The sequence below is a fragment of the Excalfactoria chinensis genome, chromosome 1 (genome assembly GCF_039878825.1).
Source record: "Excalfactoria chinensis isolate bCotChi1 chromosome 1, bCotChi1.hap2, whole genome shotgun sequence".
NCBI classification, from domain to species: Eukaryota; Metazoa; Chordata; class Aves; order Galliformes; family Phasianidae; genus Excalfactoria; species Excalfactoria chinensis.
Genome location: NC_092825.1, coordinates 178,797,633 through 178,812,185, shown reverse-complemented (window position 1 = coordinate 178,812,185; position 14,553 = coordinate 178,797,633). Strand labels below are relative to the sequence as shown.

Sequence of the window (14,553 nt, the reverse complement as noted above, 5' to 3'; positions counted from 1 at the left end):
AGTAAATTAAGACAGTTTGAATCTAGAATCATAAAACATATGGCCAACGAACTCTCTAGAGTTTTGAAGCTCTGGAAATGTTCTAGAATAAAGTTACATTTTGAAAGTACACTTTGAAAGGATTTGCACTTCTTTTTTTCCATATGGAAATCTATAAACCTCCTGATATATCACTCTCCTAGGCAAAATAATAGAATTGTCAAAATAAAATTACATTATTAATAATTAAAACAATGTACTGCAATTAATGTTATTCTGCATTTGTAAAAAATTGAATTACATTGGTAACATTTTCGCATGATTACAAATTTGCACGATGAAAATAATTATATGGCTGCAAAAGATACTATAATACACTTGACTTGAAATCACACGATATCTTGCATGACTTGAACATCTAAAATTCAGGTTAAATGGGTTAAAAAGATGTTATATAATAAGATTCAGAACCAGATCTAAACCAGAATCATTGTCAAAGAGCTGCATTTCAAGTAGACACATACTTGAGTCTTTTATTTGTACTTTTTGGATCTGTTTTTCTTTATCTTTTTATCTTTAATTGCTGTGGAATATATAAATACACAATAAAGCCACATATACAAAATACCCTAAATTTGTTGATGACAAGATGCCTTGGGAGAAGTAAATAAAGAGGAAAAGTTATCCCTATAGCCTGTAAGCAAACTCTATGTGTTTCAATGTAAAAATATACATCAAAGGCAAGAATGTAGGGCATGGAATTGCAATGGCTACTTCTGTCTTGAAATCTGTGATTTTGAAATGGTCATATCATGACAACAGGTAAGAAACTGAGAAGTAACTTTTGAGCACAACATTGTAACTCAAGAGATTAATATGATCCTATGATTATAAAGAAGGAAACACTCTGCAGCATAAATAAATACAAAAACAAAACAAAACAAGAAAAAAAAAAAACAACACAAAAACCCATCAAAATGAAAAAAAGTTATAACACCTGCTGTAATTCTGTGCATAGTTCTGTTTTCCATTTGTTAAGAAGGATGCTGAAACTCTTGGAAAGGATTCTGAAAAAAAGTCACTGTATGACTGATGGACTGGAAAATATGCGTAACAATGAAAAAGGGGATGAGATCAATCCAGTTAGCTTATCACACAGACCACAAGGAAAAGTCTCAATCACATGCCATAAGAAACTGTAAGAAAAATATAACTTTGATGATAAACCTTCAGTCTAGAACAAACTAAAGATATATCCTAGAAATAAACTATAAGTCGTTAGTTAAGCAAATATTACAACATGTGATCAGAGGTTAACTGACTTGAAAGAACTGAAGTCTTTTTTCAGCGATTCTTTTAAGAAAAAAATTGGTGATATTGCATCTAGAAAGATGAGGGTCATCACTGTTAGCAGCAGTCTATCCCTGAGAAAAGAATTTCTCATAATAAAATAACTTCCAGTGATATTCATTTATCCACTGTGCTACATCATTTGCCATTTCTAGGTTTTTTGTAGATCATGGAGATTCTTAGAATTGCCCCTTCCTTGTCTTTACCAAAACAGTGTTGAATAATGAATCCTATTTTAACTTTTTCAATGTTTTCCTGTATCTAAATTCTTAAGTCTTGCCACGAATGCACAGTGTTATCCAGCCACATTTGTCTGTCCTCAACAAGGACGTCTTTTCCTATCATCCTTATCATAGCTGCAGAACTTATCAGTGAGATCAAAATAACTGTCACTCCCACAACTTGCTGATTCTGAAGATTTTACAAGGTGATATATACAGTAAAACAATTTGATATATCTGGCCATGTAAAATATTATCTATACTAAACGAAGTACACAGTGTTCTATTTGAATACGTAGAGCTTCATATAATTTACTTGCATACTTATTGTCATCAAGTCTACCATATCAGAAATTGACTTCTAATTGCTTTCACTTGAATAATAAGGTCATCTTTCTGATAATTGCTCAAGCTACACTAAATTTCCAAACAGACCATTCCAAGTGTGTAAAAGGCCAGATCTACTCTGGCAATTATTTCTTGTTAAGTCTTCTGGCGAATGAATTCGCAAGTGGAAAGTCATCTCCAGTTAATTCCAATTTCCTGTTCTACAAGAGAAGTAAGAAGAATATAGCTCCTCAAAGACAGATTTTTATTGGAAACATAATGCCAGTTCCCTCAAAGTACTAAATCCAGGAAAACGTTTTGGAATAAATTATTATTAAGAAAAAGTGTATGAACAGGTACAAGCCAAAACATCTTGACTGTATTTTGTTAACTTATCAGTCAGATTCATCTACTTGAATCAGCCATCCTTCTCTGCTATCATTAATCTCTAATTTCCCAATCTGAAACTACACATACCACCAATCCACATAAAATCACCATCTGCTGAGAAGATACCAGCAGGAAAGATGGTCTTAGTTATTACAGGTTACTCAATACGTGGTACAAAACAAAGCAGTGAAGGATATAAATTACATCAGAGTTGGAAAATTAAGACAGATTTTTGAGCATCTCCTCTGAACTACCATGATTCTGTGATTCTATGTACACAGAGAGAACGAACTCTCTATTGTTCCTTTCCCATGTTATAATGGAATGTTAGCTTTCATTTCATGGCTTCATATAGCTAAAAACAAAACCAAATTCCCAGTGGACAAATGTTATGTAGCATATAACTAAATTTGGATGCTATGAATCTCTTCCTCTTTAGGTAAAATGGTTTTCAAACTCATTAGTTTTAAAGCAGTAATTTTTCTGATAGCATCAAAAAAAAGCTTTCCTAACTGTTAAAAATTCGAATCTAATTACAATAAAAGTTAAACTTGACTATTTAAATGCATATATACTTTTCCCTAACTATTGCAATAAACTCTTCCAAGCTGATTCGTTTCTTATTTGTTTGCCTCTTGTAAGGAGAATGATTTAAAACAGAGATTTTAGTTTTCAAGCTTCTCCTAAATGCTCTGAAGGCTGCACGTACTTTTCCCCAGTAAAACTTTTTGTTCATATATAATGATTTGCCTCCAAGAGAGAATGATCTAAGTACATGCTCATACGCCACAAAGAAGCAAGTGTCTGACCATCTCATTCTTGGAAGAAGGGATATTGACTATTATTTCTTATGCCTAGAAATGAGCTTCACGGAATCCTCAGTTACTTTTAAGTAGCTTGGAAAATATTCAAGAACCACCAGTTTTATATTTACACATTTTAGCTATTTCTGAATGTTACTGTTCTTTCTTAGTAGCCAAAATCAGTTATAGATTTGTTTAACATCTATATGTTTTACAAATACTTAAGCAAAAATACTCTCTCTTAGATTCATGTACAAAAAAACACATAGGTTAAATGAGGCTCCACTCCTTCTCCACAGCCAGGTTTAGTAAAATCAGTGTTGCTACAGTGTCATTTCCTGGAATAAAACATAGATAAGAACTCAGTATAGTATCCTACCTCCAAGAAATATTCTTGCTGAGAATCCTGATCAAAATGATTTGGATGCTTAATTATATGAGGTCACAGTGCATGAGTAGACGTAGCAGAAAAGTGTCATCCAACATTTTAGGATTCTGTTCCTATTTGTACCACAGTCAGGCAAGGTTTCTTTGCAAATTCTCCCATTTCCAGTTTATTCTGATATAAAATGCAGGTATTAAGAGCACCACATCGCGTAAGGCACCATCAGACTTCTCAGTAATTATTAACGCAGAAGTTCTATATATTCACTAATTTTTTTAGCTACCCAAAAGCAAATACTTTAAACTGAAACGTGTGTGAAGTGAAGGTAATGAAAACAGCAGAGTAGAATCCGGACCTTCAGAACATATCTACGTTGTATTTGGGATAAGATCCAAATTCACTGAAAAGAACTGATGGTAGCCCAGTGCCTCCCTCACACATTGCTACTACAGTGATTGTGCAGGAAAAGGCAACAGCCATTATTTCATCAGCATCAGCTTAAATGCAGCCACAGCTTCATCCAGTAGAAGAATACAAGATTTGTCTGATTTCCTCTGTCTTTGAGATGTCATCATGGAAACGGTCTTGATTACTTAATGTTCCTTAAAATGGTACTAGCTTAGCTAATCAATGTTATTTTGTTGTTAAGCAGGATATTTTTCCTTTCTGAAATAATATTGATTACCTAATTACCACCATTAAAAGCACCCCAAACCAACACACATTTAAGGCAGCGATAGCACAGCTGCTATTGAAACTCTCACCAGTTATCCTGTTCTATTTCTACTCAGTTTGCAGAGCTTCTCTATTTTTAAACAACTTCAATTCACTCTCTGTCCTAACATTTAGCAACTTTTCCCTTCCAGCTAACACTAACAAGCAGCGTGAAGTTAACAACAAGCAATAAGCAGTGATACAAGACACAAAGAAAGTCATATTGTGGTGGATATAGACACAGCACCTGTTTCTAATTTTTAAAGTGTAAAAATTAATCCCACCTCATTCAGACTTATTTTAGAAAGCAATTGACAACAGGAAAAATTATAAAATTGGCAGGAAACTAAGAATTGGGTGTTGAGAATTAAGAACTTCAAACTGTGAATTAGAATATATGTGTATCTTTATATATATTGCTGTTGCATCATTAAGATCTACAGCTGTATTTATGCTCTGTGAAGTATTCTTCTGTTTATATTTAGCCATAAAATTACACATACTTAAACTTCTGATACCTTCTTAAAAAGAAAGCAGCCAACCTGTCTACCTTTGTAGTCGTCCGAGGTTTAACTAGATATTCAAAACTCTTGTATGATTTGTCCTAAATGATACATTATCCTTTTTTCTTACTTTTCACTGTGAGTTAAAAGTGAATAGCAACATACATAGGATTATATGCATATATCTACTACATATGTCGGTGTGTGCACATGCTTTGATGTATAGTGTAAGTGTTATAGTGTGTTATATATCTGCATCCTTCTTTCGGAACATCTATGTACAGATATTGCAGTCACAATAAATTTTTAGTTAGTTTACAGAATTATTATAAGCCATGGTTTCACACTGCAGACACAACACGCAAAAAACACGTATTGTATAGCATCAGACAAGCTTCTAATTCTCAGCTGCACCAATGATAGGATGTGTACATGACCAGCATCAGTCTCATGAAAGCCCAGTAACTTTTAGGAAAAGAAATGGTAACACTCTTTGAAGAAGCTAGGAAAAAAACATAAAGAAAAGGTCTTAAAACTGCAGCATTCCTGAAAAAGGTAAGTAGTTATGATCTTATACCTTCTTGTGAGCTGTGACACATTTTCAAGTGTGAGCAACTTCATTGTCCAATATGTCATAAACGCTTTAAAGCAAGTAAAAATACAGTCAAAAATGGACTCAAGAACAGTTTTTCCCACTATGTGGCATAAAAAATAGAAGGTATTGTGTTGTGATAATTCAAGGAAGCATTTCAGATCAGCTGAGGTCCAAACTCTATAAATAAATATCAATGGATGCCTCTTGCTTATGCAGCTTAGCATGATAGCTTCACTAAGTTTTCATGCCTGCTTCTTTCTGTTGGCTTCTGAGGCAGACAGAAAGCTGTGCGTATGTGGGTCATACTTTACTGCATCAGCACTGAACACTCCATCCAGCAAGAGGGACTGAAGAGCCCTTGTAAGCAGCATGAAGAGCCTGTAAGCAGCCTGAATATGACCCTGAAGGATAAGATGGAACACAGAAATATAGAAAAATAGTTGAGAAGAAGAAAGGAATACTGAAAAGATTTCCAACTGAATAGTGCTAGCAATTACACAACTCCTCCTACCCAGACTCGACAATGGTTTTCAATACAGTCATTAAGATCCATTCTTTGATGAGCAACATTGTAGTCACGAAACTGATATAAATTTGATGTAAATTTATTTCTGTTCAAACAAAATCTTTTGATTTTTGAATTTTGTCTTTGCTGGAGGAGCAAGTTAAGCATTAATCTACCATAACATGACATTTTTTTCCTATGATACAGTCACATGACTGATAAAAATAATTCACAGAACAACCCATAGTACCATAAAAGAGGATGGGAGAGAAATGAGGACAAAAAAAAAACAAAATTGAAACTGTTATATTTCTTTTTACTTGGTACAATTTTTCCTGCCAAGAATGGACTGAAGCTCAAGTCACTTCTTGCTACGGTACCTGGCATGCTGCCTCATGTGCTCCTGCTCCCAAGCAGCATCAGCATGCTGGCTGCAATCTACTTCAAAAACAAGTGTGGTCCAAAAATATCCTACTCTCTAAACAGGTTGTGTATGTGTGTGCATGCCTGCACGTGGGATTTATGCAAAAATCTTGTAAAAATATTCTGTTTCATCAAAAGTCTCATTTACATACATTTCTTGGACACTGTAGAGGCTGATTAACATGACGTATCGCCATTCAGAAGGAATGTTGACTGAAGCATTTTAGGAGCCTGGGATGCAGAAACATAAGGTAGATAAGCATATGGAGCTCAATGAATGAAACAGGAGGCTGCCTATTCTGCTGTGATTTATGTTCTTCAACTTGTTAGTACTTGATGGCTTTCTGAGATAAAAACTTTAGAAAAACCTAGTACAATGAACAAAATGTTAAGAGAGCTTTCTTCATACATCTTTGATATGGCCAACTACATCTTCCATCAGCTTTAACAGAGATGAGGATTTAGAATGTCATAACTTACCTCTACATTTGAAACTAGATTGATGTTAACTTTTTCCATCTTTTATTTAATCCCCATTATGTAATTTGGTACTGATATTTGGAAATAGCTATAAAATATGGAGATTCAAATAATTACTCCCATGCTGAATTGTGCATCACTGAAACAATGTAAATGTCACTCTACTGGCAAGTCCTGATCTCCAGTTACTGGAAATGTTTGCTAGTAGCCTTTCTGAAAGGAAATCACCTAATTCATTATTCACACTGCTATAACTCAGCAACTTTCCAGCAAGGAAACAGCATTTCCCTGCAGTGAATTACTCATTCTCACACTCAGCAACACCCACAGCAGTTATTGGTTTGCATGGGCTGATAGTTCAGAGCACAGAGGACAAAGAGGAAGATACCATCCTAGTGTCCAATTATCAGCTGGTGGGAGAACAAATTTCTCACCGTTATGGCATATGAGTGTGTTTATACTTTTACAGACAGAATATTACACTGTTTTTTTCTGTTCTTTGATTATTTTGTAGCAGTTCCTGCTTTATTTTTATTTCTTTTTCTGTTTTAGGGCAAATATTTAATAACTGCCACCCACACATCCTTCCTGGGAGTTGTAATTTGCAAATATTGGAATAGTTCTAAAGGGACAGAATAATGATCGCTGGATCAGTTAAGAGCTTCTATTCCTCAGAGGATATCTGTGACACGGTTCTAAGATTTTTTTTAGTTTCTGTCAGGAAATTTATAATTTAACAAGGACCTTTCTTAAAGTAACTTGTGATGCCCTAAACTCCATGTACACCTACAGAGTGTATCCAGGTAGAGGCTTTTTCACTCCCATTAACTTCACCCATTCATTCATAAATATCTGGATTCAAATGTCAAATAGATTTTGCAGCATCTTACAATACATTTTACAGTAGACTGTAATTGTTCTAACACTGACACCATTAAAACACAGATATACCTAAAAGTTAAGCAGTAATCCCACCTAAAGTAAGAATTAAGATTACCTTTAGGCCAGTAAAGAGAGAGGCCATCTCTGCTCTGAAGCTCTCACTGCAGGAAGATTCACATCTTTCATAGGTGCTTTCATTGGCCACATGTCTACTCTGTAGTATAAAACTAAGCTCCCATTTGATCAAATAATGGTCTAGTCAATATAGTTAGCAAAGCCTAGAAAGCTATTTATCAGACTAGGCAGATATTTAATTTTATTTCTGTTTATTTATTTTCAGGACTAATCTAGAGCTGCATGCTACAATTGGCTTCTGATTGGAAGTTAGCCCTGACATTCAATACTCCCCATGATTTTCAGCTGTCCAGAGAGAAATTTCTAGCTCTATTAGGACACCTAGAGGTTATCTGAAACATTTTCGGAATGTTGGTGGATACTATACAAGACTTATAGGAGACTCTTTCCTTCTTTGGTGACAGCTGGAAGCTAAGGGGAATTTCCTTAAACTTCTGAAATATTACCAGATAATTACAATTAGAACCATAGAACACCCTGAGTTGGAAAGGACTTACAAGGAGCCAATCCCTGACTCCACATAGGTTCACCCAAAATTCAAATCATATTTCTCAAGCAGTTTGGTACTGTGATCACTTCTAATCTGTCCCATTGCTCACTACCCTCCTAATACCCAATCTGAACCAACATGAACCTGAATTAGACAACTCGGTCCTCTGCACCTACCATATCTGATGTTTTCTAGGGTTATCTGCGGTTTTTCTAGGGTAGATCCTACATCAGTTTCTGGACAAAAAAATAAATAAATCAATAAAATAAAATGAAATGAAAATTTAAAAAAAAAATCAAAGCATTTCAGGAAAAGCAGGAATAGAAAAGATTAGACAAAGGAGAGCCTGGATTCCACCTGCATCTCCTATTCCTGCTCTTTGGGAATATAACACATAACTCAGAGCAGTACAGGGTAGGAATTGCCAGCAGTCATAAGAACTGGAACTGACAGTTGGACTAAATGATCTTAGAGGTCTTTTCCTACCTTAATGATTCTATGATTGTATGAAACACCAAAAAAATCTCTCATTATCTTCAAGTATTTAATGAAGAGATTAGAGTGAATTTTGCTATTGACTTTTCTCCTTCTATAAAGGGATTTTCTATGCAAGGTTGTAAAACCCAACTGAGAAACATAATTCAACTTCCTTCATTTCCAGAGCATTCCTTAAAGTAGAGGTAGACTACACTTATGGGAGATATGAATTTAAACACATGGGCTAAATTGGAGTTAAAACTTAAGTCTCCCACAGTAAGGAAAAACATTCTGTTTATTTCCCATTATGAAAAAAAAAACAAAACAAAACAAAACAAAAAACAGGCATGGTCATCCTGCAAGGACAACTACAGATGAAGTTAGTGTAGTATTAGTCAGGTCTGAGGCTTTAGGATTCCCTGGGGATTTGACTGCATTTGAATAGCTTTAAGCCTGGATAATTAAGCTCTAAATGGGCTCTTCATGAAGCCTAGAAGGCTACATATTCAACATGAACATCTACTGGTAACAGAAACCTACAGTTAATTCAAAAGGAACATTCAGGGTGAACAAGGAGACATGTAGAGAGTTTACTTATGAGTCTAAGCAGTCCTAGGATTGTAGAGAATTGTATCAGGGCTTGGATCTGATTTTCTTTAAGTGCCAGTTTTATTTTTAATTAGATATATTCTACCCATGAGAGAAAGAAGAAAAAGAGTGGGTCTTGCAGTTCGACATTCCTGTAGATGTACAGGTTGTAAGCTCACTGACTAGCTTGCAAAATGTTATATTCTAGAGCAAAATGATCGAGAAGTTATGGAGATAATTCAATTAAACCTATTTTCACTTTTTTTTTTTTTTTTTTTTTTTTTTCCCCCCCCATTTATTTTATGTCAAGTAGGGCAGAATTTGAGAATAAAAGAAGTCATAAATGTTGCCGAAACTACTTGGTTTTCTGACGAGACTTCTGCCAAGAAAGAAGTATACCCTTACTAAAGTATATTACCATGGCTGGTCTGTAGATAGAACCTGAGCTTAATACTGCTTACAGCTTCTGGAGTGTTTCCTTAAAATACGCAGCAGTTGTATTTCTCCGTGAATATAAGCCTCCACGTTTCCATTAATAGAAGCATAGCAAGGGTGTATACAGGTTGGGAAGGTCTCTAAGAGCAAGCTTTTGTGTATAGGGTAGAAAGGAAATGAAGGTTTATGACAAAATTATTATGCTCAAAGGCTTCCACTCTTATTTATCGCCCAGAACACCGGAGGGCAACCACCAGGTCCTACAGACCAGCTCACCATGCTGGTTGTCACCACTGGGTGTCTCACTGCCTCAGTTTTCAGGAAGATGAAGACAGGAATGACCCTTCTTGTAGCTGAGTGACGGCAGAAGAACAAATTGAAGAGCCAAGAGCAGTTTACAAAAAGATAGGTTTGGATCTGTAAGTTATGGGGGAAACACAAGTACTTGACCTCAAGGACCAGAAAAGATTGGCATGTGGACAACACTGAATAGGATTTGAAAGTTCTGCAGAGAATTTCTGCCACTTTTTCAGCCACATTTTCAAAAATGATTTATTCCTAAAGGTGTAGCTCAGCATGGAAGTTAATACTAATGCCTGTTGTGTGCAAGTCACCTGCTTTGGTTTCATGCTGTAATGGCACTGTGAACCCACATGGAATGCTCTCTGTTAAAGTTCACATCAACTCCACTGATCATGCAAGCAGCTGATTGGCTCTGAAAGGGTTTACACTGAAAGTTTCTTTTGAAGACATAATATGCCTGAAACCATGTATTTTTATGACATTAAAAAAAAAAAAAAAAAAAAAAAAAAAAAAAAAAAAAAGCCATCATATTGAAATAAATGTTAAGGAAAGACATATTTAACATGAGAGTAGTAGCCAGGGAATCTTAAAGTTAATCCAGCGTGTTGCTGCAAAAAGGCTTGCCATCTGGATCCTAGTTTGCTTCAGCACTGAGGCTTTTGTGGCATTTTCTTCCCTTCATCTTCATTTCCAGCTATCATTCATTAAAGAACTGAAAAAGCTGTGCAGCTCTCCAGCGTTAGAGCACAGAGTGATAGAAGACCCTCTCAGAAATCCCTCTTGAAGCATGTAAATACACAGTTATTTCCTACAACTCTTCAGTCTCTTTGTCACTACCTCTGTAATTCGCAAGTATCAGCGTGCTATGAAAGTACACAAAAGCAGGCTGTTTTTTTTTTTCCCAGGTAGAAGGATGGATGTTCTGTCATCTTCATCAATCACTACAGACCCAAATAATATTTCATGAGCCATTTCAAAATCCCCTTTACCTCTGGTCTCAGAACAGCTAAAGGGATCTCTTTGCATAAAACACCTCGAGACACTAGAGGGCCGGTCAGCTTGCAAAACGCAGTGCTGAGCGACCGTAACTTAACAAAATGCATCTTAGCCTCCACATGTCAGAACCGGCTAGCAAAGCAGCATAGGAAATGCATCAGCAGTTTTACATGATCGACAAATCTCCTTTGAAGAGGAGCAGGGTGAGGTGGCCAAGAGGGCGAGACGAATTACTCTCCCTTCTGCAGAAGGGTCAGAAGGGAGGCAGCATGCGTGCTGAGCACAGGATGCATTAAAGCAGCCAAGAAGAGCTTGTTTATCTGTAATAGAATGAAACAGAGAGGTCTGGGAAGGTGTTGGGCTTTGAGGGCTTGTTTGTTGTTTTGTTGTTGTTTATTTGTTTTCTGTTTATATGTTTGGTTTTTTCTCCCTTTGCTTTGGTGGAAGGAAGGATAAAACGTAGTTGCTCTCAGATACCCGCAGCTTGCACACAGGCAGTGTTTTGTGCCTAGTGATTGACAAAATAAATAAATAAATAAATAAATAATCTCAGTTTTGGCTGTTTTTCTTGTAGTAAAACTGAGCTTTAAAGGAATGGGTCCATGTCACAAAAATTCACACCATGCCAAGGGAAAATGAGATTTTACAGCAGTTGGCATCCATGTAACCAACTTCACGTAAGCAACTTCCTCCTGATTTTAGGAAGGTAATCTGATTTCCTCTCCCTGCAAACAGAATTTGACTCATCAAGTTGTTTTCATTACATTTATTTAAGTGCACCTTTATGCTTATAGTCCCTATCATGAGCCACAGAGCACAGCAACAGGAAGAAAACAAAACAAAACAAAACCAGAAAGTTTGCATTAAATGTCAGGCTGATTCACATGGCATTCAAAATGAAGACAGATGAATGGAACAAGCAGTTTTTCTCTGCCCCCCTCCACAAGGAGGAGACAGTCAATGACAACCCACTGCTGGCTGAGGGTTGGAGCATCCCTGCACTCTCGGGCTGACCTTGGCACTGAAGAACAGAACTGTCCAGCCTGAGTGAGGAAGAGCTGCCCTGCGTAGTCAGAATCCAATTATACAGAAGCCATTGCAATCTAGGATGATTTAGGTTTTTTAGTGATATAATTCTGGGCACACACAGACAGCCACACATGCTGCTTCACTGTTTTCAAGACAATTCTACTACCTGCAGGGGAGGATGGTCTCTGCTGCTTGTATAATTTTGATAAATTACAAATGGGAATTTTCCTGGGGGGAGATTAATCAAATCGCTTTCTGCCCTTACAGTACAGCAAGTACAGTGTGCTTCTCTGACCTTAGCAACATCCCAGAATAAGTTTTCATTCATTTCAAATACAGGACTTACCAAGTCAGCATTTTATCATAATAACATAAGCAATGTCTTGGAGACAATCAGAAGCAAATGTGTAGCATTCAGGCAATAATGTCCCATTTAAACTGCACCTTTTTGTCACCATTGATGACCTGTTAGCAAAAGAATCCACAAGTATAAGCAACAGATCAAGTTGGCTGCAAGTGAATGAGAGATGCTGACAGAGCTTAACTGCAGAACACGTAGATCTGTATCAAGTTCATATCAGGAAGCATTCATAGACTGCTTATGAAAATATCTCAACCTGCCAAACTCTTTTATCTAAGTTCCCACCCCCTTGAAAAGTCAGAATTATCATTAAAATAATAATAAAAATGTCTTTGGAATAAAAATCCAAACAGGATGAATATTCATTCTCTTCACAGCTGTTACATTTATGGAAACGCAATAACAGCAAACTTCTTGGATTTGGCAAAGAGTTTGTACCAGATGAATGCATGCCAGTAAAAGAACTTAAGCACAATGAAAAGCTTGGCTCACTCCTCTTTTCTAAGGAAGTGTGTTGTAGTCCAGAGCATTCTGAAAGTTAATGAAAGACTCTTTTTTTCTTAATTTCAAAACATGTATGCAAATTGTAGCCGGCAGCGCACACACAGATCATATCTAATAAACACATCAATTTGAAAGCAACCTTCCATGTCCACAGTTAGGGAGCTGATGACTGGAAAGGTTGCCTCAATGGGAATAATAGCATCCTATTTGCTTGTGATACGAAATGCAGCCAGAGTTGTCATCTTCCTTGAAACTTTAATCTGGTCACATAATTTTGCCCCTTAAGAAACAATCTGCATCATTTACTGAGGGAAAACAAAACAAAACAAGAAAGGTATGTGGCTATTTATTTCTGTTGCTAAAGACAGGCTCCAGCAGCCCACAGTGGAAAGCTGCGTAGACCAGGAATGACTGCAAGTGAGATGCACAGAGAGAAACACTCGACACAAGATATAAGATAAAGAAAACTGCAACATACCTTCAGCACTGTGCTCCTTCCTTCCCAGCCAGGCGGTCCTCAAGAACATACACTACTGATGGGACTGGGAAAGTAATTGTAAGTGTACTGGTAAGAAGTAGATGCATGAAGCCAGATGTGACAGCCGGGTGTCACTAGGTCCGTTTTAAACTTGCCTCCAGTGCTGTCTCCCAGTTCCTCCAGACAGAATCAGACAGTTGCTGCTAGGATCAGAGCTGAAGAAGCAAGGGTGCTTTTTGACTGCAGTTGCTAATGCTCCACTTTCAGGGAAAGCGCAGAAGTATGTGTGTGCCTGCACTAACTGCACACACTCATCAGCCTGCTACAAGCAGGGAGATGTGATATGCATACTGAAAGAGCTGTGCAGGGAGGAGTAGTTCAGAAGCACACCCAAGCCTGCTCTGCCTGTAATTGCACCCTACTGACCTCCCTGGGCTGCATCACTGCTGGATATTTCATCAATAAGCCTATCAGTCAATAAGCAATAGATCTGAATAGTGCATCAGGAGGGAAGAGGAGGGAATAAAGGCAGCTCCAGTCCTTCATGCAGCAAACTTTCGAGACAGCTGTTTTACATTTCTCTGTCCTCAACATTCCCTCTTCAAATGCTGTGGTCCACAGGTGAAAGCAATTGGGTTTCATTTTAATTAATAATCCAAAACAGAGTTTCTTTAGCCATGATAAAGCACATTTTTTTTTTAACAAGAGTCCTTAATGAGACTATTATTTCAGCAGTTACCAGAATACCAACAGATCCCAGTCGTGAAGATGGCCCCACAGAGAGAGGTATAGCACTGACTCATTCTAATAAAAAAAAAAAAAAGCCACCACAAAACTTACATTCAGATTGGATATGAAAAACACTAGAAATATCAGGCTTTTACTTTTCAGGGGAGGAAATGAGCTTCAGAGAGGGAAAAGCTATGTCCAAGGTCACTCACACACACACACAAACAAACAAACAAACACACACACACACAATCTGAATCCAGATCCACAACATTCTGTTACAGTTTATTATAAATAAATCCCAGTTGCTTCTGTAGATATGACTCATCAACTTAGCAAGCAGCTGAGAGTGATACTGTTAACAGGAGCAGGTATGAACTGAAGTGGCAACTGTCCATCTTACTAAATTCTACCTTCTTGTCTTCAGGTCATATTGGAATATTGGAAAACAAAAACATACAGTCATCAACA

General features: G+C 36.8%; 1 long non-coding RNA gene across 1 annotated transcript in view; it reads right to left on the bottom strand.

The window, feature by feature from the left end:
* LOC140247353 (uncharacterized) overlaps positions 1-13,716 on the bottom strand; it is a 638,953-nt gene extending 625,237 nt beyond the window's left edge. The window contains exon 1 of the long non-coding RNA XR_011902641.1: positions 13,354-13,716. This is a non-coding gene — a long non-coding RNA (uncharacterized lncRNA). The remainder of the gene's footprint in view (positions 1-13,353) is intronic.
* Positions 13,717-14,553: the final 837 nt, after the last annotated feature.